At 41.0% G+C, this 24,270-nt stretch overlaps 1 long non-coding RNA gene across 1 annotated transcript; it reads right to left on the bottom strand.

Annotated features, from left to right (window-relative positions):
* Positions 1 to 1,284: 1,284 nt before the first annotated feature.
* LOC133276804 (uncharacterized) lies at positions 1,285 to 12,003 on the bottom strand. The gene is made up of 2 exons (XR_009746004.1): positions 11,856 to 12,003; positions 1,285 to 1,693 (listed from the first exon to the last, which is right to left on the bottom strand). It is a non-coding gene; the product is annotated as an uncharacterized LOC133276804 (long non-coding RNA).
* Positions 12,004 to 24,270: the final 12,267 nt, after the last annotated feature.

The following is a 24,270-nucleotide window of genomic DNA, read 5'->3' as shown; positions in this document are numbered from 1 at the left end:
TTCAAGCTCCTGCAAGTCCTTCATAACTGGCCAACTCTGCCTGTGACGGAGACAAGCCCACTGCTGGTGTCTGTTTGTACACATTCTTTGGTTACGTTTGCAGGTCCCTTCTCTGAGCAGTAGCCTGAGCTGAGACCTAAAAGACTGCAGTGAGCAAGAGCAGATCCAGGAGGAGCTAAAGCATATTTCACTTCCTCTCCATTCAAAGGCAATGGAGAGAAAAAGCACAGGGCTGTAGGACCCCAGAGCAAAGAATTTTATTTCTCCATTGCTCTCATGCAAGACCTCAGGCAAAGCCACTTCGTTCTCTGTTTCAGCTTTGAGAGTTTTGCCAGTGTTAGTGTGAAAGTGTGGATTCATTTGAGAGGGAAAGACTTTTGTGTTGTTTAGTGCCTTCATTCAGACACATTCAGTGCAGCACTATTCCCTGAGTACCCAAGGCCACCACCACTCCTTCCTACCCCACACCAGAGGTTGCACCCCATATCCACAGGCAGATGCGGAGGTATGTGACCTTCCAGAGATCTGGAAGCTCTATGAGTGCCCTCCAACGCTGGTATGCTGTCTCCAAAGCACTCTCCAGGTGGATCTGCCTGGCATACCAAGCTGTGCTAAAACAAGCACACTATCAGGAGGAAAACAGTGCGCAGCACCAACAGCATAGTTTAGACTAATCTGCAGGGATCCAAATAAGTATGTCTTGATGCAATTTGCAGGCAAGGTGTTAAGGATAAGATTCATCTCGCCTAGCTTCAGTGTCTAGAAGGTAGACAACATGACTTCCTCCATAGTTCCACTTCCAGATGGAAATAATTTAATCTATTTTGGACCTTTATCGTAGGATGCTTTCATTCTCCCTGTTAAGGTGCTTGTGCTTTGTAGACAAAGAGGTGTTGTGCTTGGCTCTCCAACATCTCTTTCCAACCAAGATACTGCACAGCTTGAGGACACATCCCTTTCCCAGGTTTATGACCTCACTGATACATAGTGGACAATCTATGCTACACATATCTATGAGGACGATAAATCATAACTTGATACTATCTAGATATCACAAGCACCACTAACTAGCAGTGTGAGCTTTCTCCCGGAGCTACACAGTCCCACAGTAGCTTTTTATTATTTTGTTGGGACTGAGGACACTGTGTACTTGGGAATTGCCCTAGGTGGAAAGACTTCACACCCATAGATGTGCTCAAAACTAGACTTGGCTCAGTAGAAATGCAACATAAAAATCATTAAAAGCATCTAAATAAAAGTAAATAAACCACAGAGGGGCATAAATAGTAGTGCTGAAAACATTATCAGACTTTTAATTTTAGCTCAAGAAAGCTGTTGAGAAAACAGTTTATCAGGAAGCCACGATTTCCTTTGCTTTATCTTCACCACTTTTGCATGCGCAACTGTTTTCTTAGACATTCACTTTGGTCCAAGTCCCGTTATAATTACTTTTCACAGTAATCAGCATTTCTCACTGACAGGAGGCCAGTCTGCAGCACTGTGGTTTTCCATTTAGAGGTCAGCTCAGAGGTCTGTGCATTCATAGAGCTGTTTTCAGATGGATTCCTCCACAGGGTGAAAGGAGAAGCAAGGACTCTGTGGGTCCACTGCAGGTAGGAAGGACCATTCCCCCTCCTCACCCTCATGTAGAAAGCAGAGTTTGTAAAGGTTGTCTTAAGCTGTATCTGTATGACTAAAGAATTGCAATTAATGCTAAATAAAACAGGTCTGAGGCTAAATGACATGACTTGGTCAAATCCATAACACACAGCACTTTGTCCTGGGTTTCTTCTGGACCATATTATGCTGCCAGTGGGGTCCTTAAAACATAATAGTCACCCTTTGTGTGTTCTTCTGTAGTTCCATGTGTTTGAAATTGTGAGGGTTGTGTTGCTGCCCATCCAGGTGGTGTTTTCATAGCATGAAAACTTTGGTAAGAATGGTTTGCATCAGGTAATGGCATGTGAGTATGTAAGTGTACAAATCCATTTGGGATAGCACTGAAATACTAGGCAATGTGGAGTGAGACAGAAAGTTTTCGGTCTTACTTGTACTGTCTCTTCGGAATGGCCACGGGCACATGCCATCTCCTGGTGGGGACTGGGACATGTCTGATGGGATGCCAACATGCAATGAAACAGCATGGATAGTGGGGAACCACTAGTCTAATCTGAGCCTGAGCCCCAGCCCTGCTTCATTTGCTAACATAGACGTATCTGCAAAAGTAAGATTGTTGTTAAGTGTTGTTAAGGCCATTTTTCACCAGAAAAGAGATGACCCAGCACCCCAAATGACACGTTCAGATGGATACTGACTCCTCAGAAAGAGTTTGCACCCCTATTTCCAGTGAAACAGTTGTGCAGGAAATAACGGGAAAAAAGGTGGCTGTTGGAAGAAGAAGTTCATTTTATCTGATGAGAAAATTACATACATAGAACTTTACACTGTTTCCTTGCAGTGAGGCGAATTTAGCAAAATCTTCACACAGTATATCTGAAAACTGATTAAAATCCCAAACCTTTAACCCTTTAACTGAAACCTTTTCCACTTACACGGGAATGAAACAGAATAAACTCCACATTTCCACACTCACATATTACTGTAGACATAAAAATATTCCTGTGGGATCACACAGTCAGAAATCACCTACTCAAGGGGATATGAATGATGACTTCAATAGAAGATGGACATAAATTTTAATTAGTTGGTTATTTGATCTTGTGTTGTTAGTGATGGAGGATCTCAGAAGGGAATTAAGTATGCTTAAGACTGAAATTGCTTAGAACCAAAACACACTGCAAGGTAAGTTGGATGCCCACTAAATTAAAAGAAAATTTGAACCAATTAGAGATAAAATAAAATAAAAATGGCAATTACAATTAACCAATCAAAAAATGCAACTGAGATCAAACCAGCTATGGGGATAACTAAATTTATCCTTTACTTAATCAGACCTGCTAAATATTTTCAAGCAAATTGAAGAAAAAGCTTTAAAATTCCTGGGAACTTTTTCTTCTGGAAGATACAATTTAGGAATAGAGAAACCAGGCCCTTTTTTTTTTTGTTGTTGTTGTTTGTTTCATTTTTTTGTTTCTTTAATGTGGTTTTCATTTCATTTCTTCTTTTATTTATATATCCTAAGCAAAGCATCTCCTGCATCATTTATATACTTTCTTGTTCTCTCTAGTATCCAAGTCTTTTCACCTACTAGGTACTACCTTATATCAGGAATACCTCTAAAGTTGTCACAGCTTCAAAAAAATAGGAAAGCAAATTATTTATTCTTTTATAGTTTTGCAATCGATAAAATTGTGCATGTGCAGCTTAACATGAGGCTGGGCACATAGGACTGCAGCCTACTTTGGAAAGTGAAGCAGGATCATGAGAAATGCATGTGCTCCAGCCAGCAATCGCCCATGCTGGGAAACTCCTGGCTCGGCACGTGGCGCAGTTTTGACTTGTGCCAGGTGTCTCATTTTTCCCTGACAAGGTCTGGGCACAGTTCAGGGGTTGGTGTAGATCGGGTACCACTGCCAATAAGCAGCAGTGGATGCAGCTACTCTTCTAGGGGACAGAGAAAATTAAGCTGCATGGGTTTGAGCCATGCCACACTATGCCAGCTGGCCTCCAGGCCAAAGAAAACTCCCATTTATTTGCTACTGTATATCCAGCTTCTACACACAAGTATTCAGACTGTGTTAGCAGTGTGTAATGAAATCAATCAGTCCTGCCTATCACTGGCATCCATTTTCCTGTTATTCTTAATTTTCAGCATTAGAAAGTTACTACCATGATCGCATATGACCTTCTTATTCTGCAGAATGTTTGTCTGAAACTGTCTGCATGATCTAAGTCACATTCTTATTTCATTTCTCCCTTCAAATCCTCCTGTAAATATAATTTCAAGTACAGCAACTAAAAGGACCAGTCCTCTTTTCTAATAAATATCAACAGATCCAGATGCAAAAACATGAACATCATAAAAAGATTCTTGTTAACTCTGAGTACCTAACACCTTTTCCTTTCATCAAAACTTCAACAGTATAGTATCAATTTACGTCCTGATCCTACATGTCTACAAGCTTAAATACATGATATCTCATACTTGAATTATTTTTTCCCTCTGTTTTCATTACTAGAATTCACTAATAATCTCAGTGCTCCACTGCCTGAGGAGGGAAGGAAGACCTGACCTCTCTTCACTAGGGGAAAAGTAAACCATCATTTAATTGCATGTTATATTACATATGTTGTTGTTCTCTTTATGTTCAAAGTAAATCAAGTTTCTAATATTCGCAGAACCGAAGTTCTCTGGGCACTTGGTTTAAAACAAAGTGAAGAAATTATGATGTTGTTGGCCCTATACGTATTTCTGCACATACAAAAGTGTATGTACACTAGTACATTATGTACATTATATATGTATATGTACATTAGTGATAATAATATGAAGGAAATGCAGTAAAGGAGCAGGAAAATCAAATGCCTTGCCATGCTTTATATTTCAAAATAGCTGTAAACTCACAATTATAATTTGGTAAGCACAATGTGAGTTCCTGGCAAAATAAAAGATCACCTCTTAACGCACACAAAAAGAATCTGAATATATGGACAGAATAATAAAAAAAAAAGTGATTAATGAATCAATAGATAATCCTGAATTTATATAAGGGTTTTATACAAGCAAACTGTGGTAGATGAATTAGAGAGAAATTTTTAGTCAAACTACTTCATTCATGGATGATTGGATTTTTAAAGATCCTAAAGTTCTTTATAAATTAAAAACTTAAAGAAGAACCTCCTATGGGTACCTATACATGGACTGAAAACAAGTGGGCAAATAGGTTCTTTGTATGTAATACAGATGTGAGAATTTGAGGGATTATTGGCCAAAGAACTGTTAACAACTTTAATCAAAGTTGCTGTGACAGCCCTAAATTTAAAAAATAAGTTCAAGCAAATGCATGTACACAGCTGTATTTAAGCCTAATGTTGAGGAATGGAGCTCTGAGGATTTGTGCAGAGTAGTTAGGACGCAGGTCGTTAAGGTCTTATCTAAAAGATAATCTCCCTACAAATTGATGGAAGCCCATTGCTCTGGTCACCCAGAACAGGACAAAGCATTGAAGAACGTGCTTCAGGAGTAATCCTCTACTGGCAGGGGAAGAGATTAAATGGCCCAGTAGCTTTTTCCATCTTTAGTTGTTATGATTGCACTGTAATCCGACTAGTGCCACTTGCCTGAAGAGGGGAAGAAGACCTCAACCTTGGGGGTAGGGAAGGACACAATATTTCATTGTGTAACAATATTTCAGATGCAATTCTTCCTGGAGAGCTCCGCTCAGATTAGTGTTGTTGGGAAAGGTTTATCATTTGCATTCCCATTTCTGCAGTCAACCCAAGTAATATGATTGTGGCATTAAACTTATCCTACAAAAGGTATTTGTTTAAGACATTTTTTTTCCATTATTACTCACACAATGAATGTATGCACTAAGTTTCTAGAAGTCTGCACCAAAAACAACTTTTAAGCCCAGAATCACATTTCCTTCTCCATCGGCCTTAATTCCTCTATTGAAACTTTTTGCTGACTAGCTGAAAGGGGCCGTTCACTCGCTTTGCAAAACCCAATATGCGATTTATTCCCACATTTCAAAGGAAGAATGGGAAGCTTTTAAATCTCTACAAAGGAACCGAGAAATACTGATCAAGCCCATCTGACAAGGGGACAGATGTAGGGTGATGAGTGAATTCTGTAAGACGCTTTAAAATTTGGATCAGTGAAGACAAGTGCCTTCCAGGAGTAGCAATTTGATTCTCCCTGGCACAGCTTATTTGGCTGAGTAGAAATGCAGCAGTTCCTCTTTCAGTCTTCAAGAAGCATAAACTCCATCTCAACAAGGTGGACATGTTGTGGTCATCAAGTGCACTGCAAAACAAGGTCATCTGCATTGTGACTTATTAGAGCCTCTAATTCAAAAAGCCTGAACAACAAATGTATTTGAAACCCTTTCTTACCCAGGAATACTCCTCTTGCTCTTCCCAGTTCTGGAACTCTGTATCAACTTTATCTATGTGTTACTCTTCTTGCCCCAAACTTTCTTAGGTTCTCTCCACTGTTGTACTACGCACTATATTTTTAACAATAATTTCTCAGACATACCCCTCTCAGCTTTTCACCACACCATGTGGTACTTCTAGCCACACAGCAACAGCATCTATCATGCTTTTAGCTCCCTGCAGAGCTGTATTTTGGTTCTTGTGCTATAACTGAAGGATCTGACTTGTTACTGTTTTGACAATGAATTTTACACAAAATTTCCTATGAGATTCATCCCATTAAAAGTGGGCAGGTTGCCATGACCTGCTGGGTCTATATCAAAGCTGGTACCTCCCTGAGCATTTCTTGTCCTTTTCTGACTTCATAAAAGGTCTTATAGGACTAGGAATATGCCCACAAAAGACAGAATAAAGATTTTGGACCCCGTAGGAAAAATGTGAGACCCAGCTCTGCTTACATCTTAAGTCCACTTCATCATTGTAGTTGCACTATGAAAATAGCCATTCTTATGGGCAAAACGGATGTAAAGAGTCAATTTAGGAGTCAGCAGTACTCTACCGTAAGAATAGTCAGGTTTTTATTCAGTTGCAAACCACTGGGGGGTTTAAGGACACAAACAGCAAGATACAAATGAGTTTGGTAGTTATTTGTACCCAGCAGAGATGCTCCCTGTGAGAGGAAATAAAAATCTAGCTGACGAATTTGTTTTTTGCCTTCTGGCTGATGGCAGTTACTATGTTTTCAGCAAACAGAACTTACAGAGGTTTTCTCTGAGTGTCAAAAATGTCTGTTCCAACATTTCCACTACAAAAAAAAAAAGCTGGGAAGATATGTTGCCTTGATTTTTAGGGAAATACAGGTAATCATTGCAACAAGATTTCTGAAGAGGGTTTCTGTATATACTTTAGAACTGAGGATTTCTGTGGTCATTTTCATGCATAATACATTTTACTGTATTTGACTTTTCAACAAATGAGTCAACAATTTTAAAATGTCATAGCTCTCCACTGGAAGCAGTGCAAATAACACATCCTCACCAGCTTCCCTTTGCACAAAAATGTACCTCACACTAAACTGCCCCTGCTATCTTAAAAATAAAGGCTCTCCTTTGCCCCACATCTTTCTTATTATTTCAGATATTATACTGCATTTGTGGTGAGGACTTGCAGTATTTGCAAGGTAGTGTAAACTGTACTTCCTCCATTAACTGGTATCTGTGCCTGAGAAAGGAATATAGTGACTGATGGAGTTCATCTAACAACATGGGAAGAGTCCTGCCATGTCAGGCCTGCCTTGCATGAAGCTGCCTCATCCTCCAAGGAGCCCAGCGTGTTTTGATGTACAACTGTAATGCAAAATGTGTAGAGTCCTGAGGAATCTTTTCATTTGTCCTATTTGGCCAAAGCAACTTGAAACAAAATAGGTATCCTAACCCTTGAAACAGGAGAAATTTAAGGAGTTATTTCTGTAAATGGAAAATACTTCTGGAAAAGCAGCTATAAACATGAAAGGAAGAGGTAGCTCTTTTAGTTTGTTTTGTTTGTTTACCTTCCTCCAAGTGTGCTAAAGGGGGGGAAAAAAAGATAGGCAGACAGAAAGATGCAGACGGAGATACAGAATGTACCCATTAAGTATCTGCAAGGAATGCTTTATCAGCTTGCTCGTCAGTTGCCGAGTTGTGCATTTGAGGGCATTAGATTCCCAAGAGCGGGGATCTATAGAGGATTCCTACCTTTGGAAAAGAACAAAAACACAGAATAAAAGCCTTAATCTTATAACCCCCAATCTAGCCAACTAAATCCCCAATTAGCAATTCAAACAGATTAATATAGTCCTTCCCTCCATTAAGCATACCGACATCATGTGGTTGTGTATTTTAAAGTTACATTTTTCTTGTGTGAAGCTCTCTTTCTCACCAAAATTGACAATTCCTTTCAGACCATCCTACTTTCCCATCAACTGGGAATGGACTCTTTTTCTTTTTTCCTTTCTTTTTCATCTTTTTTCTTTTTTTCTCTTTTCTTTTTTTTTTTTCTTTTTCCTTTTAAGTGCAGTCAGTCTTGTTGATGCACTCTGGCAGAATTTCTTAAATTAATGCTCTCCTTTATTGTACACGTCTCCAAATGTCTGTTCACCTTGCCATTTCTATACTGTGGGCTGTTTGTAGGGTTCCCACTGATAGCAATGCAAAGAGTGGAACAGCACACTTCTCCTGCTTAATGGAGCACTCATTCTTATTGCAACTGCTAAAGCCTCCCTGAGCAAGGCAAGTTAGACCTTTCTCAGATCTCAGACTGTAAAACAGCCAGTGGCAAACGCCTTCAGACATACCAAGACCACGTTTCTAGGAAGTATGAATTGCCTGCAAGTCCTAGCGACCACTAGAGGTGGCCAGCAGTCTGTTGACTGACCCTATAACTACTTCTCACATTTTTGCAACCCCATTGGGCAAGGTGTAGCAGAGGACCACGTATGTCCCTGGTCCTCTCCATCACCCACTCTATTGTATGTAAAATAATAAGGAAAATGTTTTGACACCTCTGCCCTCCCCTGCCACCAGTTTCATCCCTCTCATACAATTTTCCTTTTTAAGTAAAGGTAAGTAAAAGCTGGTCATTTTTTCCACATATTTTCTTAAGCAGATAATTTTAAAATCTCTTCCTTTTCCAACAGCGGCAGTAGATTCTGAGCAGAGAGGCTTTGGGATGAAAGTTAGTCTGGAAACAGAGCATGTCTATGGCCTCCCATAACCACCAGCTGCATTAGGCAATTGTGTTTAGAAGCACTGAGGCTCTTGACCATGCTATACTAGCTTTCCTTGCACACAGGGGCAATAATCCTCAGTGAGTGTGAAGATGCACAGAATTTTTTGTCTCGTTCCATGTATCTCTGCTCTGCTTCAGACAGGTGACTCAAAAGAAGACTACTTGGTAAAAGTAAACCTGAAAGGTTTAGAACTTACAAAAATACACTTGGTGCTAATGTTTCTTTTGCATCTGGTCCTGCACTCCAGTGGAAAAAAGTCAATGCAATATGGCTTTGTAGATAAATGAGCTCATATTTTCTCAGTTGTTATCTTTGTGTCTTTGGAAATTAATCGTGATACTTGAAAGAAAGTTTAATAAAAGGAACGCAGGCATGAGTATGTGAAGATTATTATAATGATCAGCATTCTACATATATACTCCCATTCTGCATATGCCCAATCACCAGCAGCATTTCATAAATACCTTGCTATGCTATCTACCATTTTACATATGCAGGTGTGCTTACACCGTATATAGGCAATAACAGGACCCAGTCTGACTTGTGGAGCACAACAGGAATAACGAATACACGGGTGCTTTACTTGGCTACCAGGTGAAGCAAAGCTTCCCTAAACATTTTTGATCAAAGGCCTTTTCCATCAAACAAACATTTTGTCTGTATTTTTAAAAGTTTAACTTGACTTTTCTATATTTTAAGTTTGCTTTAGTTTGGGTTGGGTTTTTTTTTGGTTGGCTGGTTTTGTTGTTTTGTTGTGGTTTTTTTGTTTGTTCTTTTTCTGTTTTGTTTTTGTTTTTCTTTTCACATGGTGTTTAAAAATCTAACAGTCAAAAAGAGCAGTTCTGCTTTAGAAAAATAATAAATATTTTTTGAAAAAGTATCAATTTTAACAGTTCTTGTCTTAAGCTTTAAATGATTCATAAAATAAAGAAATCTCATTCTGAACTTGCTTTGGAGTTTTGCTATCACATATCAGAATCCTCATATTTTATATTTTGGTTTGTGTGTCAGAGTCACTGGTGACCTTCTAAAAGCTTACCCTATTGGAATCAGGATTTTGCTCAAAAATATCCTTTTTCTCTTTCTATAAAGGTCTTTGGCCCTTAAAATTCAAAGAATATGGTGGGAAACATGATCAGAATGTAACTTGAGCACTTTGAAACTATGCAGCAATTAAAATTACCTGAATGGATGCTAGCTATGTTTAAATCTTAGCATTTATTGGTAGCTTCGCAGATTCTCAGCATTTTACATTGACCATAATGAAGTTTCAAATGCAAGCCTTACTAAAAATGGGTTGTATTGCTATAACAGTAACAGATGGATATGCATAAAGATGTGGTGTTCAGGGAGAGTCTCTGCCCTTCTTGCTGTCCAGAAGACCAATTGGTGAACAAAACAGATGGAAGAGGACAATACAGAATAAGCAGGCATAAGGACTTCATGTCTGATGAAATCCCTGTCTCCACAGCTCCTGGCCAGTCTGGTTCACCCACACTCCCTCCCTTCTGAAGGATGGATCAGCCCTCCACAAACACGCACACACAGGGCAAACACACGAGTTTGCAGTCTCATCTGTACAGGAAGTGTGGGACACACTGAGAGCAACGTTGGGTAGCAGGTATCACCCAGGGTAGATGGGCCCATGCTGGCCCTGAGGGCATGGGCTGGGGGAGAGGGGAACTGACTGGGGATTTCCAGCACTGAGCTGGAGAATACAGAGGAGAAGCAGGAAACTCTGGCTGAGCCAAGCTCTGTGGCATGACTCCCAGAAAAGGAGTCAATATCACAGGGATCTGGAGGCATCAGAGGTGGTTTTCAACAGCTGTCTTTAGCAGCTGGATCTAACTACTTTGCTGACTGTGAGACTGCACAGTAGCAACAATAGGAGAAAATTGTCTCCTGTCTATCCCAGACCCATGTGGGTTGGCCGGGGGTAATTGCAGACAGTCAGAGTAACTGGGCAGAGAGGCTGATTTTTAAACGGAAGCTAAACGCTTGCACAGAAGTCAAGCTCACAGACTAAGCTGGCTGTGGGCAGAGAGCTACAAGCTCTACTGATACAGCCCATGAGTCATGGGCAACATTTTCACCAACAGCAGAACATTAGTTTTTTAATGACTCCATTAATAGGCTCTCTGCAAGATCAGGCACACACTTCTTCTTGCTCAGCCTATTTGCTCTTTGCACGAGTATTCTTCTTACGCCCAGTGAGCTTTTAATTTGCAGTCAAGTTAAAACCTGATCTGGTTCCTTCCACTGTCAAAAAATAGCAATGTCCTCTGAATTCCTTGTTGCACAGAAGAGCCAAACCTCACCCATATGCTGGCAGGTTGCTCATTTTTGACAGCTAGTGGCTTGCAGCAAGCATGCTTTTCTACTTTGAGGAGCCAGCTTAGGCCCGATCCTGCAAACATCTAATACTAGACAAAGTCCATACTCAACAGGCATAATTCATTGCAGGAAACACTACACCTATTAGTGTTTTGCAAACCTTTTTTGCTCAGATACTGGTAAGGAGTCTCAGGTATTATTTAAGAATGCCTTTGAGGTCGTTTCATTCTCCTTTCGGTGTAATGCTGTATACAGATTTCCTTACCAAGGTTTAAGTTCTTTCTTCCTGAGATGTTTGTATTCTTCCAATGCCACTTTTACAGTACAATCCACCATAACCTTCTTTATGAACACATTTTAATAAGACTATATAAAGACTTCAGCTGCAGATACCAAAAGTAACAAAGGTAACAGTCAGCAACATACACTTTGCAATTTAATGAGAAAGTATTTTAATGAATTAATGCATCAAGGGGAAAAGAGTGCTCTTAATCCTATCATAATGTCTCTAACTATATCTTTAAAGCCCACAGATTAATGTTTCAAGAGGCTCACATGCACAAAAGGGGGAAAAGCTACCAACATCTATCAAAAGGTGAAACGCACTGAAGCTAATAAAAGAGCAAAATAACAATTAAATGATACAGGTTTTGATTCTCAGAGAAGCAAGGAGCGGGATCAGCAGAATTGCTACCTTGGACTTCCAAAGAGCAGACTTTGGCCTGTTTAGGAGACTGGTTGACAGAGTCCCTTAGGATGCAGACCTGAAGAGCAAAAGAGGCCAGGAAGCCTGGACATTCTTCCAGAAGCAAATCTTAAAGGCACAAGAGCTGGTGGAGAAGAAAACTGGCCTGGCTGAACAGGGAACTTTGGCTGGAACACAGAAAACAAAGGAGGGTTTATGGCCTTCGGAAGAAGGAGCGGGCAACTCAGGAGGACTTACAAGTATGTCATGAGGTTATTATGCAGGGAGAAAATTAGAAGGGCCAAAGCCAAAATAGAGAGTGAGCTGGCTACTGCTATAAAAGACAATAAAAAAATGTTTCTATAAATATATTAGCAACAAGACGCATGCTAAAGAGAATATCCATCCTTTCTTGGATGTGAGAAAGGATGTGGAAAAGGCTGAAGTACTTAATGCCTTCTTTGACTGTGTCTTTAACAGTAAGACCAGTTCTCTGGCTACTCAGCCCCCTGATCTGGGAGACAGGGATGGGAAGCAGAATGAGGCCCTCATAATCCAAGAAGAAATAGTCAGTGACCTGCTACACCACTTGGATGCACACAGTGCTATGGGGCCAGATGGGATCCACCTGAAGGTACTACGGGAGCTGATGGAAGTGGTCACTGAGACATTTTCAGTCATTTATCAGCAGCCGTGGCTCACCAAGGAAGTCTTGGTTGACTGGAGGTTAGCAGATGTGATGCCCAGCTATCTACAAGAAGGGTCAGAGGGAGGATCTGAGGAACTACAGGTCTGTCATTCTGATCTTGATGCTAAGGAAGATTATGGAGCTAATCATTTTGAGTGCCATCACACAGCATGTACTGAACAACCAGGTGATCAGGCCCAGTCAGCATGGGCTTATGAAAGGCAGGTCCTGCTTGACTAACCTGATCTCCTTCTATGACAAGGTGACCTGCTTAGTGGATGAAGGGAAGTCTGTGGATGTTGTCTACCTAGACTTTAGTAGAGCCTTTGACACCATTGCCCACAGCATTCTCCTGTGGAGAAACTGGCTGCTCATGGCTTGGGCAAGTCTACTGTTTGCTGGGTTAAAAGTTGGCTGGACGGCTAATTTTGAAGAGCGGTGGTGAATGGAGTTAAATCCAGTTGGTGGCTGGTCGCAAGTGGTGTTCCCCAGGGCTCAGTACTGAGGCCAGCTCTGTTAATACTTTTATCAATAATCTGGACAAGGGGATCAAGTGCACCCTCAGTAAGTTTGCAGACAACACCAAGTTGGGTGGCAGTGTTGATCTGCTCAGAGACAGGAAGGCTCTGCAGACAGATCTGAACAGGCTGGATTGATGGGATGAGGATGGTTTAACAAGGCCAAGTGCCAGGTCCCACACTGGAGTCACAACAACCCCATGCAACACTACAGGCTTGGGGAAGAGTGGCTGGAAAGCTGCCTGATGGAAAAGGACCCAGTTGGTCATCCAGCTGGCTGAATATGACCCAGATTCTGCCCAGGTGGTCAAGAAGGCCAATAGCATCCTGGCCTGTAGCAGCATCAGTGTAGCCCGCAGGGACAGGGCAGTGATCATCCCCCTGCACTTGGCACTGTGTTCAGTTCTGGGCCCATCACTACAAGAGAGATATTGAGGTGCTGGAGTGTGCCCAAAGAAGGGCAATGAAGCTGGTGAAGGGTCTGGAGAATGAGTGTTCTCAGGAGCAGCTGAGAGAACTGGGGTTGTTTAGCCTGGAGAAAAGGAGGCTTAGGGGGGACCTTATTGCTCTTGACAGCTACCTGAAAGGAAGATGAAGAGAGACGGAGGTCAGTCTCTCCTCCCAAGTTACAAGGGACAGGACAAGAGGAAATGTCTTCAAGTTTCACCAGAGGAAGTTTAAATGGGTTATTAGGAAAAATTCCTTCACCGAAAGGGCTGTCAACCCTTGGAACACTCTTCCAGGGAAGTGGTGGAGTCACCATCCTTGAAGGTATTTAAAAGACATGTAGATGTGGCACTCAGTGACATGGTTTAGTGGTGGTCTTGGCAGTGCTAGGCTGATGGTTGGGCTTAATGATCTTAAAGTTCTTTGCCAACCTAAGCTATTCTTTGATTCTATGGAAATAGTAAAAATCATACCACCTTTGTTGCACTAAAAGCTGTATAAGTTATCAGAGGCTGCATTATAATAATTTTATCAAAACACATGTAAATATTTTGAACAAATTACTATCATCTGCAATTTTAGCTTCTTCTCATTTTTTCCACCCTACCCCATTATGATGGATTTTATGTCTTAACTATTTCCAGTTCTTTCTAAAGCAGGGTTCATTACTCAAGGAGAGACAATACAGACATACATATAGATACAGGACTTTAAAAGTCTGCATGTTTCCAAAGGAAAGTACACAAGAGTAGTTTTGGCAAGAGGACACAGAAGGTTTGCTAGGACGTACCAATCCAATGGAGACTGGGAGTCTGATAAATGCAGAACATGGTTGGACATAAACAGCAAAGAGATACAAAGCTCAATGGGGCTAATTTGAATTTTCAAGCCAGCATTTCCCTTCTCCCTGTCTCGTATCTGTTTCAGTGGGAAGTTTGTCAGGATACAGACCATATTATGGGTTTGTATGGTGCCATGTCCTATGGTCTTTTAGTGGGAAATCTTCATTGGCCTTTGTTTTGCTCTGGGATCTCATCCCCCCTATCATGACTGTGGGTATATGCACCTCAGCTCTACAGTGGTTGATAGTGTCTTTGTCAGGAAATGCCCAGTACCGATGGGTTACTGTTGTCTGGGTCTGCTCCTGGTGTGTGTGGGATAGATACAAATCTACCTACCCATTCAGGCTTGAGACTGTGGGCCATGCTCTGGCATGGGTCATGAGCGTAAGTAGGATATGGAAAAGCTACCCTAAGAGTGTAATGCCAAGGTGGCAGAGTTAGAGCTTCAGCCCAGGACTCCCAGCCCTGAATAAACTAGGAGAGCTTTTCTTAGACAAAATACACTTGATATTTGCGTGCCTCCTCTGAGAGTAACCACAAACCCTTTGTCCAGCTCTGTCTGAGTTTCTGTAGGGTAACCAGGCCTAGGTGTCTCCCATTCAGTCAGGCAGAAGTTTCTGGGCAGTTGGAGGGCTTTCTGAGATTTGTATTTTTCAGAAGAGTTGGTCTTTCAGGTTGGAGAAGTCTGTATCTGAGGGGCTATAGAGTGTTCCATGGAAGCTCCCATTTTTTAAACAGTTTATTTTTTTCAGTCTGAGCATGCACCCATACTGCTGCGGCTGATATTCCTGGAGGTCTCTGATGTCTGACGCTTCTTTGGGCATCACCTCGGGCTTCTCTTTCAGCTCTGGTGACACCTGCCGTGGATGTGCCTGGTGGTACTGAGCCGGGTTGCTTGTGTGCACATTGCCCATCAGCATCCCAGGGCAAGGGCAGCTCTCCCAGGGTTTCTGGTGCACCCAGCCATGTTCCATCAGAGGGCAGGGCCTCAGCAAGCCTCACCACCATGCAGGAGAGGAACGCACAGGCACCCAGCAGCGCACACTTTATAAAAGTCACAAACCATTTTATCCAGCTTTTTCTTCCCACTTTTTCACCGTGGTTATAGCAGCCGTGGGTAAGAGAGGACATTTTGGTATCAAGGTTACCATCCCTCCCACCTCCACCAACCTCCTGCCCCGCCTAGACACGCTTTCTGACATCTCTTAGCCCAGTATCCCCTTGATCCTTTGGCTAAACAACAGACCTTCACTATCACCCAGGAAGCTGAGCCTTTGAACTCAAATCATGTATGTTTAAGGTGGGGAAAACCATATCTCTGTGTACGGAAAAAGAATGAGTTGGGTTTTTTTTCTCTCTCTCTCTTGGTAGCAGTTTTAAGGTCTAATTAAAAGAGTAAGAAACAGAAAATCCTGGGAAATTTCTGGTTGGATCATTTCTCTGCAGTAATAGGAAGAATCCTAAAATAGAAAGGACATGCGAGTGTCATCAAATATTCTGTAGTTTTGGCTCAGAGCGCTAGCAATCACAGAGCTAATAACTTGGCTCTCTACATGGTTATTTTTTAACTCCTGCACACACCTACTGAAGCCAAAAACACGTTTGCACACCCGAAATAACAGTGACCTGGTGTCAGCACTTTCATGAAATTATGCACATCAGGTAAAGATTTTTAAACTGAGTTTATTGCATTCTTGCTTGCTTTTTTTGGTTTTGTTTTTTTTTAGCAGTTACAAATTCTAGACAATTGCTACTTTAAGAAGGATCTCTTTAAAAATACTGAAGCACATTCAAAAGGCTGACAAGTTGTATCTGTGGTTTTCAAAAGAAATAATTTTTGAGCGGAGCTACCTTTTTGGCATAAAGTAATTGGAAAGTACCATAGAAATCTCAATAAAACACATCAAAAGTAACTTTCTATAGCTTGTTTTGACATGTCCACTTGTGGGTTGTATCAACTTCAACTAAACGTCAGTTTTTTCCTCCGTCAGTACAAACCATTAAAAATATTCAACAGAAAAAGCAAATAGAAATAACTCAGTACTCTGTTTGCCTATTTTCAAATAAAAGGAGATACAGAAAGGAGTGGTCACTGCAGTTGAAAGTGCATTTTTCTGATTCATATATTTGCTGTAACTATTTGCATAGGATTTAAATGTCTATGAAAAATGCCTGGCCGTTTCAAAGAGAATTCTGCATTTGAAAAAGCTGAAAATGCTAATCTGGTTTCATATTTACAAAGGTTTGTTTACTGTATGTGTGATCAATTCACCAAATGACAGAAAACTTCAGTAAATACAGTTCTGATGCCGAGATTCTTTGACCTGTTTATGGAGGAATAGAAAGCTTATCTGCTCTAGAACCAATCCTAAAGGAGCACATTGTGCTGATTTCATTTGAGATCTTATCCTTTTTCTCTCCTTCCTTCTCTCTCTTTCTCTCCCATTCTCTCCCACCCTCCCTTCTTATGAACTCTGAATGCTAAGTTATTTCCTTGTCAAGGTTGCTTATCAGGACTAGATTTACACTTGATATCATTTTGTAAGCATGCAGCAAATGGTTTATACATTAAGAGAAAAAGGGTATTTTATTATTACAGTGTATTCCTGTGAAGAGGAAAGGAATTTCAAGAAAATATATGACAGTTAATTAATATCCTAATAAATAATAAATTAAAAAATCATTTAATCATGGAACAAGCCTGGGAATCAGGCAGACAAATTAAGACTAAAAATAGGTCTGCACCCTCTTTGTTTATCCTGCACAGTCAGAGGCACTTTCTGTTCACTGACGCTATGCAGGTAAGTTAAATGCGCAATGGAGGATCCTGCCTTCAGGAAAATAAAAGTCTCAAATATTTCAGTGTATCAGCATCCTGCCACTGCTGCAGCAATGCTCAAAGTGGCAATATTTGTCTTACAAAAGAGAAACCTGTCTAAGGCTTCCTTTTACGTAGCCCAAGGTAACTGCACCGTTTGCAATGTCAGTAGGCAATGATGTTAGGAGTTAGTCAATGAGAAAGACGAAGAGATAATCTATACTGACTGGACTTGCTTGCTGCCAATGATCCTTGTCAAGCAATGTGTGCATAGACACAGATTGTCCCTGTGACCCCAGTGCTTACAGTTTCAGTGTTTAAGGATTCCTGTATCTGAAGTGCTTTTGCTGGAGAGAGCCAATGAGAGCCCAGGGAAGAGGAAGTGTAAGCTTGGGACAGCACCTGCAGTACAGATAGCGATAGCCTCTGCTCTCGTGGCCAAAGATGAGAACCACAGATGTCTTCTGCAGATTTAGATGACCCCCAAATGAAGAATTCTAAACTGTGTGTTACAAAGAAATAAACCTGTAACACATTACTTATGAACAACACCCATGTAATCCACACAACTTATTACTGGATAAATCTACCTATAATGTTTTCCCATTACTAAATCCTAAAATGCAACACACAGTTTTGTACTGCCATGATAAAGGTATAGGAATGTATTACATGGCATTAGGCTAGGCAGTAAATATATAACACATTAGGTCCTCTGCATCAAATGCCCATTTCTTGCTTTTCTCATATGGTTCATGTATAGGCAATACAATACCAGGCAGTCGGCTCCTCAATAGGCACCAAACTATTTATATGTGCTGATCTTTAGGGACAGCACTTGGACACTTGGAAGCAATATTTTCTTGTCCTTTCTGCTTAACTACAATAATTATTAGCTCATGATTTCAGATTGTCTGAAGCCATTCAGGGCACCATTTTCCTTCATGAGCTAAGGGAAAACAGGCAAAAGTGCAGTGATAGCACCTTGCCTTTCAGATGTGATTGTCAATGAATGAGAGGGACCTAGGGCCAGACTTGAGCTAATTCCTGCAGCTTTCAAGAAGCGATCTTTGCTGTACAACTCTGAAATCCAAATTCTTTCTAGATTATGTGCTAGAGACTGCCAGAAAAGGAAAAGTAGATCTGCTTTTAACTTCTTTTTTCTGATCTATTTTCCTCTTCTCTCAACCTGCTCCCCATTTTCTGTCCTGCAACCTGCATTATTTCCTGATCCTTAACATTACAACCCTATTCTCTACTGATGTATCTCCGTCTTTGTGCATTTTCCTTTTTTTTCTCCTTTTCTCTTCTCTTTCCAGAGCTGTTCTTTCAGCCAGGCCTCATTCTTTGCTTCCTGTTGTGGAGTGACCAGTGGGAATCTGAGAACGAAATTCCCTCCCAGAGAAGGTGCAGAAATCCAGGGTTCTCACAATCTGTTAAAACAGAAGTTGCAGCGATGCAAGATTTCCAGTGTCTTCTCCATTAAAGCTCCCAGGGCAATTCTACGAGTGATGCGGAAGGAAGGTAGCCATGACAACTGAAGGCTTAATAGTATCTGGTGCCTTCTGCTGATGAGCCTCTTATGGACCCCAGAGTGGAAATTAATGATGCCATCTCCAGGGTGATACATATCCTCCACTATGACCTAATGGACTAGAACAGAAAAGAGGCAAATCTGGCATAGAAAGCATTATTTTGAATGCAAGCCAGAAAGTGAAGATATACCATTAATCATAAAGGGAAAAGGAGATATCAGGTCCCAGACAGAAGTAGAGGTTGTGACCAGACCGCCTAGGCTAAATATGTAACTCAAAATTTCTGTCTGTCTCTCTGAGTTGGCTGGACAGGGGTCCAGGCTCTGGCAGATTGGCAAGGTAGTCTGCCTCATCAATCTCTTGAATGTACATGACACTGAAGGTACAAATTCCAATGCAAAGCTCCGTTGCATGTGATCTGAATATACTCCTCCATGGCCCTTCATAAAGACTGAATGAGAAGTTGCAGAATTTGTGATCTATGGTGTGGTCACCTTGGAAGAAAAGCAATACAAAAACTGAAGGGGTGAAAGTGAGTTAAACAACAGAGCCCACTAGTGGGACACTGCTTGCTTCACACAGACTACAGAAAGAAAATTGGACTTCTTTGTGATTGCATCTCAGCAAACTCCCAGCCATTCACCTCTTCCTTATCAAACTCTGCCTTTGTGAGTCTGTAGTAACACTGTAGTGGGAATAGTTCCAGGTATGACCCTAGGAATTCAAGTGATGCCTTTAGCCTGTTGCTGCGATCCAGCCTGGCTGACCAGACCCTCAAGAAACACACAGTCAAGGTGGATTGTAGTTCCATGAGGAAAACCAAGGCAAGATGCCAGTTGCTCCTTAATATGATTGACTCCTTCTAGTGAACCTCAGTCACTGAGGATGGAAAATAGACTAAGCAAGAGAATAAACTTTATTTTTTAATAGCTCAATTAAGTTGTGCATGATTTAGGATACTTCTGACAAGAAATGCACTTAGGAGCTCTACTATTACATCACACCAAGCAGTAATAGGATAAAGGTTAAAGTACTTGGCTTCCAAAATAGTGTAGAGCTAAGATCAATCAAGTGGGTACAAATCCTGTCTAACACGTCTGTCCATATTCTTAATAGCATAGTGGTACATAATGCAAAATCAGATTCCCTTAGTTAATTCCAAGGGTGGCACAGACTCTGTACCATACAATGCCCCTGTTAATTTCTGAAACTTATACCAGGGAGGCAGATGAATCCATGGTTAATCAGCTGTGATTTTAATTATGATTTCAAACTGATTCAAGTAAGAACTTTGAAGAAGTGTTCAGCACTCATCTATCTTCCTACTCTTCATGAAAAAAGGGGTGCAAGTTCTAAAAAGCCCTTTGCTGCAGCCTTCTTCATGAAGAATTTGTATTTCATTGATTTTATCTCCTGAAATTTAGTAATTTCATAAGGTCATCTGCTTATATATTAAAAACCCTGGACTCATTTTTTGGTAACATCTTCTACTTCTCTTCATGAAAGAAGCCTTCAGAAGATCACATTGAGGGGTTTCCTTTACACTGTTTTACAGGATCTTCTCTTGAGGTCAGTCATGTAAGGACAGCCATACTGTCTACACTTTCATTAGCAAATTAATCTGCATAGGAAACATTTCTGGCCAGGATGCCTAGCACTATTAGCACTGCCTAACTTATTTTCCATGAAAGCAGAGTTTTGCCTCCAAAGCAGATGATCACATTGAAACTGCACATTGCAAATAATTGCTGGTCTGTACAACCCAAACTATCCCTGTGCCTTTCCTTGGTAAGAAAATTTTCTCACAGTTGGCACAGGTCAAACCCATACCAGGGACTAAAATGATAAAATTACTTGTGACAGCCCTCCTGCCTGTGTCCTGGCCTGTCTTGTTTACTAGCATAGGCATAGCCAGAGGGTCAGAAAGGTATTCTGCTGCCTCCAGCAGTGTTTAGGAAAGTGCTTAAGAAACAAAGTACAGCATAATGCTACCATGTCATCTGGTCTCCAGTTCTGGCAGTCAGTAGAGAAAAGGTCTCCATTAACCAGATTATTCACATGGATCATCATTTTTAATAGCCATCAGTCTCCATTTTGTCTCATTTTGAATTTTTCTAGCCTCTTCAAACCCGCTGCATTTCCACACTCCACCACATCCTGTAGCAACAAGTTGGTAGTGTTCTAATGTGCAAAAAAAAAAAAAAAAAAAAAAATCTTCCTTTCTTAAATTTTGAACCTGCTGCCATTATGAAAATAGTGAATCATCATTTCCTCTGTATGTTCTTCACAGCATTCATGGATGTTCGGATGTCTTACCGTATCCTTTCCTTATCTTCTCTTGTCTATTCAAGGAACCTTGTCTATTCAGTCTCTGCTTGTATGCAAGCTATTTCATTCCTCCAGTAATTCTTATTCCTCTTCTTATTACCTTCAATAGGGAATTACCAGAAGTTCTTTTAGTACACAAGACATGCAAGTACCATGGATTTATCTAGTGGCAGAAACATGTTCTTCATTTATCGGTGATTTGTTCCATTCTCTGCACTGTTGGCTTGTCACCACTAATACAGGATATTAAAATCTTCATTAATTGGAGTTTTCAGAAATGTTGAAGTGATTTGTGAGTACAGCCTTTACTAACATTCAGTGAAAGCCATGATCCTACGATTTTCTTAAAATTACAGTATTATGCAAAATCACGCATCTTTTTAAAGACTTCAGCTCTTGATTTATTCTCTCAGCCAGTCAGATGCTATTAGGTGTTACAAGAAGAGCCTTCTCATAAAGAAGAAATGGGGAAACTCTTACAGAGTTCACTAACAGTCAAACAAACCTACTTGACCTATTTTCACAGTCTTCAGATAGAAACACAGTGAGCTCTTTGCCCATATCTCTGCTAACATCTCTGTGCTTTCTATTATCTTAGGATGACTCTAAAATGATGGGAGCATGGAGTAAATCTTGCCCAGCTGGCCCCAGTACCTACTTTGGCTCAGAGAGACCCAGAAAGATAACAATGTCTTTAGTGAGTGTACAAAGACTTCACCCTCACAAAGAATTTAGTTCATTTTTCGCACCCTGTTAATTAATTCAAGGAGAAAGTATTAGACAGACTTGTGTAATTGTGCTGGTCCACTAATCTGAGGAATAGTATTTGTTTTGACTTGCGAGTAATATATGGTACATTTTTTCATAATTATGAACTTCATCATAAGGGTAGGCAAAGAGATTCTAATCTTGAGTTGATAAATTTTGCAGGGCTGGGTAACAGGTGGAGCCATTTATCTCTGTACTAACTTGATCGTGTTTATGAACCAATTGAAGAATCCCTCAGAGGAGTTCCAGACCTTCCTTGTTACTTATTTATTAACCACAAAGACCATGGGAATCCGAACTGGGTTTACAGTGCAACTTGATTATCCAAAATTGTAGCTGTCCACAGTTCCCTCTCACTGAAAACAGAGATTTATCGCTGCTTGTCTACTTGTTACAATGAACACTGTCTCAGTGGTCAGAAGTCTCAATTATCCAAACAAATCCCTTATGACATCTGGATAATTGAGCTCAGCTACTCTTGTGGATTGTTGAAATACCAACATTCCCATGTAATTTCTCATTAGGATTTAAGTGAGCTTAGATTATATCTTAGAAATCCGTCTTTGATCATAGAGCTATAATGCAAACATACAGATGACATTATTCCCACACAATTAGTCATTAATCTTAAAGTGTATTTTAAATATTAAGGATGATATGTCTTCTTGTAAACTCTCCCCAGTTTACCCAGAGAGCTTAACTACTAAATCAGTACACCAGAAGACAGGGATAGTGACAATCTACCTTTTATCAGAAAAATGAGATATCGTAATACAGTGTAATTTACAGCAAGCAGCAGCTACTGTCAATAGAAAGGAGCTTCCAAACAAATCACACGATTACATTACTGAAATTAGAGAAAATTAGTTTATGATAATAATACATCAAACTTGATGTGGCTAGAGGATAAGGTTTTGCCTCAGTGAACATAAATAAATAGAATGACCCCACTGGGAAAATGCCACAAAGCTAAAAAACATTTCACTAGGAACTGGGCTGTCACTGAGAGGTGGTGGGACAGGGCGACAGTCACAGGGGCTGATGCACAAGAGTGCAAGTTGCCCTTTGCCAATCACAAGCAAAATGTCTAATCTGAACCCAAATCTGCTCTTGGGGTGGGTGCACACCTTGGCCTTCAGTGCAGTGAACAGCAGAGCCTTGACAGGACAACAGTGGGGTTTGTTCATAGACTCCTATGTGAGAAAGTTATAGCGTAGATGGTAAGGTATAGGACATGGGGACTGCTAAAAGACACATCATGGCTTTGGCCCCATTTGATGGCAATGCTGGGGATGATCTGGTCATATGGGATGGGGCAGATTTCTGGACTCAGAGCAAGGATCTCAGTTTGGAAGCAAGAAGGAACAAGGGTGGGTGGTGGGAGGAGAGAATGGGTATGGAGGCTAGAGACAAGGCCAAAGGCAGGTCAATAACGTCAAAAGATGTTATTAGATGTTATTAGATGTTACTTAGAACATGAGAAAAAGAAGCCCAGAAGAGCTCCTCGGTTCATGACCCTTCCTTCCTTAACTTTCACCACAAGCTTTCCATCTGACTGCTATGTCTCTAGACTTTTGCAATGCTTTTGCAGCTAGACTGGGACAAGCTTGTAAAAAACATTGCTATAACCAACAAAACATCAACACCTTTAAAAATGCTCTAATCACTGGTCATTTTCACCATGTAGACAGTCACCTGGCATCAGCCAGTAACTGAACTCCCTGCACACATATACCAGAAGTTTAAAACCTTTTCATGGACCTGAAGTCTTGAAGCAGGCAGCCACAGAAAGCTGAATTTCCAGAGCACTCAGGGAAGTATTGATGTGCATTTCAACTTGCAAAAGCTCCTCATTGCAATGCCATTGCGTACATCTCCCAGCAGACCAATGCGTGCACTTGATAACTAGCTGCTGTGACTGCTTCCAGTTGACAGACGTGTACAAAAGGTGTCTGGGGTCTGCCCATCCTGCAAACACCTAAATGGACTGGAAGATTGCTGATGGTCAAAAGGGGTAGAGACAGACTTCTTAAACTCAATTCCCACCCACCCTGCTCAAGCAGGGTGTGCCCTAACCATGCTATTTCCTGAGGCTACTGAGCAGGCTGAAGGAGTACTCACTTTGCTCCTACTGCTGCTCAACTTGCTCAGCCGTCTCCTCTAGCTATTAGTGAAGCAATGGGTAGGCATAAACCTCTTCCCACAACAAGGAGTATAAAATACCGCTGGAGCCAGTGTGTCTTGGTGAGAGTAGGCAGCCATGATAACAGCACAGAGGCTAGTGAGAGGGCCCTGGATAAGGGTTTGAGCTCTTGCCATCCTTGTTTTAAAGGGCGTGATTAAAAAAGGGATTGCTCCTACTGTCAGCTCTCCCTGCTTCAATGACTGCTTTCCTTCACCCTCAACAGTAGAAGTTGTTATTTCAGAGGCTAGTGGATGATAAATTATTGCCTGGAGAGACCTGGGCCACCTGGCAAACA

Source organism: Pezoporus flaviventris, unplaced genomic scaffold, assembly GCF_033815535.1.
Source record: "Pezoporus flaviventris isolate CSIRO_AGI_PZ_B2104156 unplaced genomic scaffold, CSIRO_AGI_Pfla_v1 ptg000047l, whole genome shotgun sequence".
Classification (NCBI taxonomy): Eukaryota; Metazoa; Chordata; class Aves; order Psittaciformes; family Psittacidae; genus Pezoporus; species Pezoporus flaviventris.
This window is presented reverse-complemented; position numbering and strand designations above follow the sequence as displayed.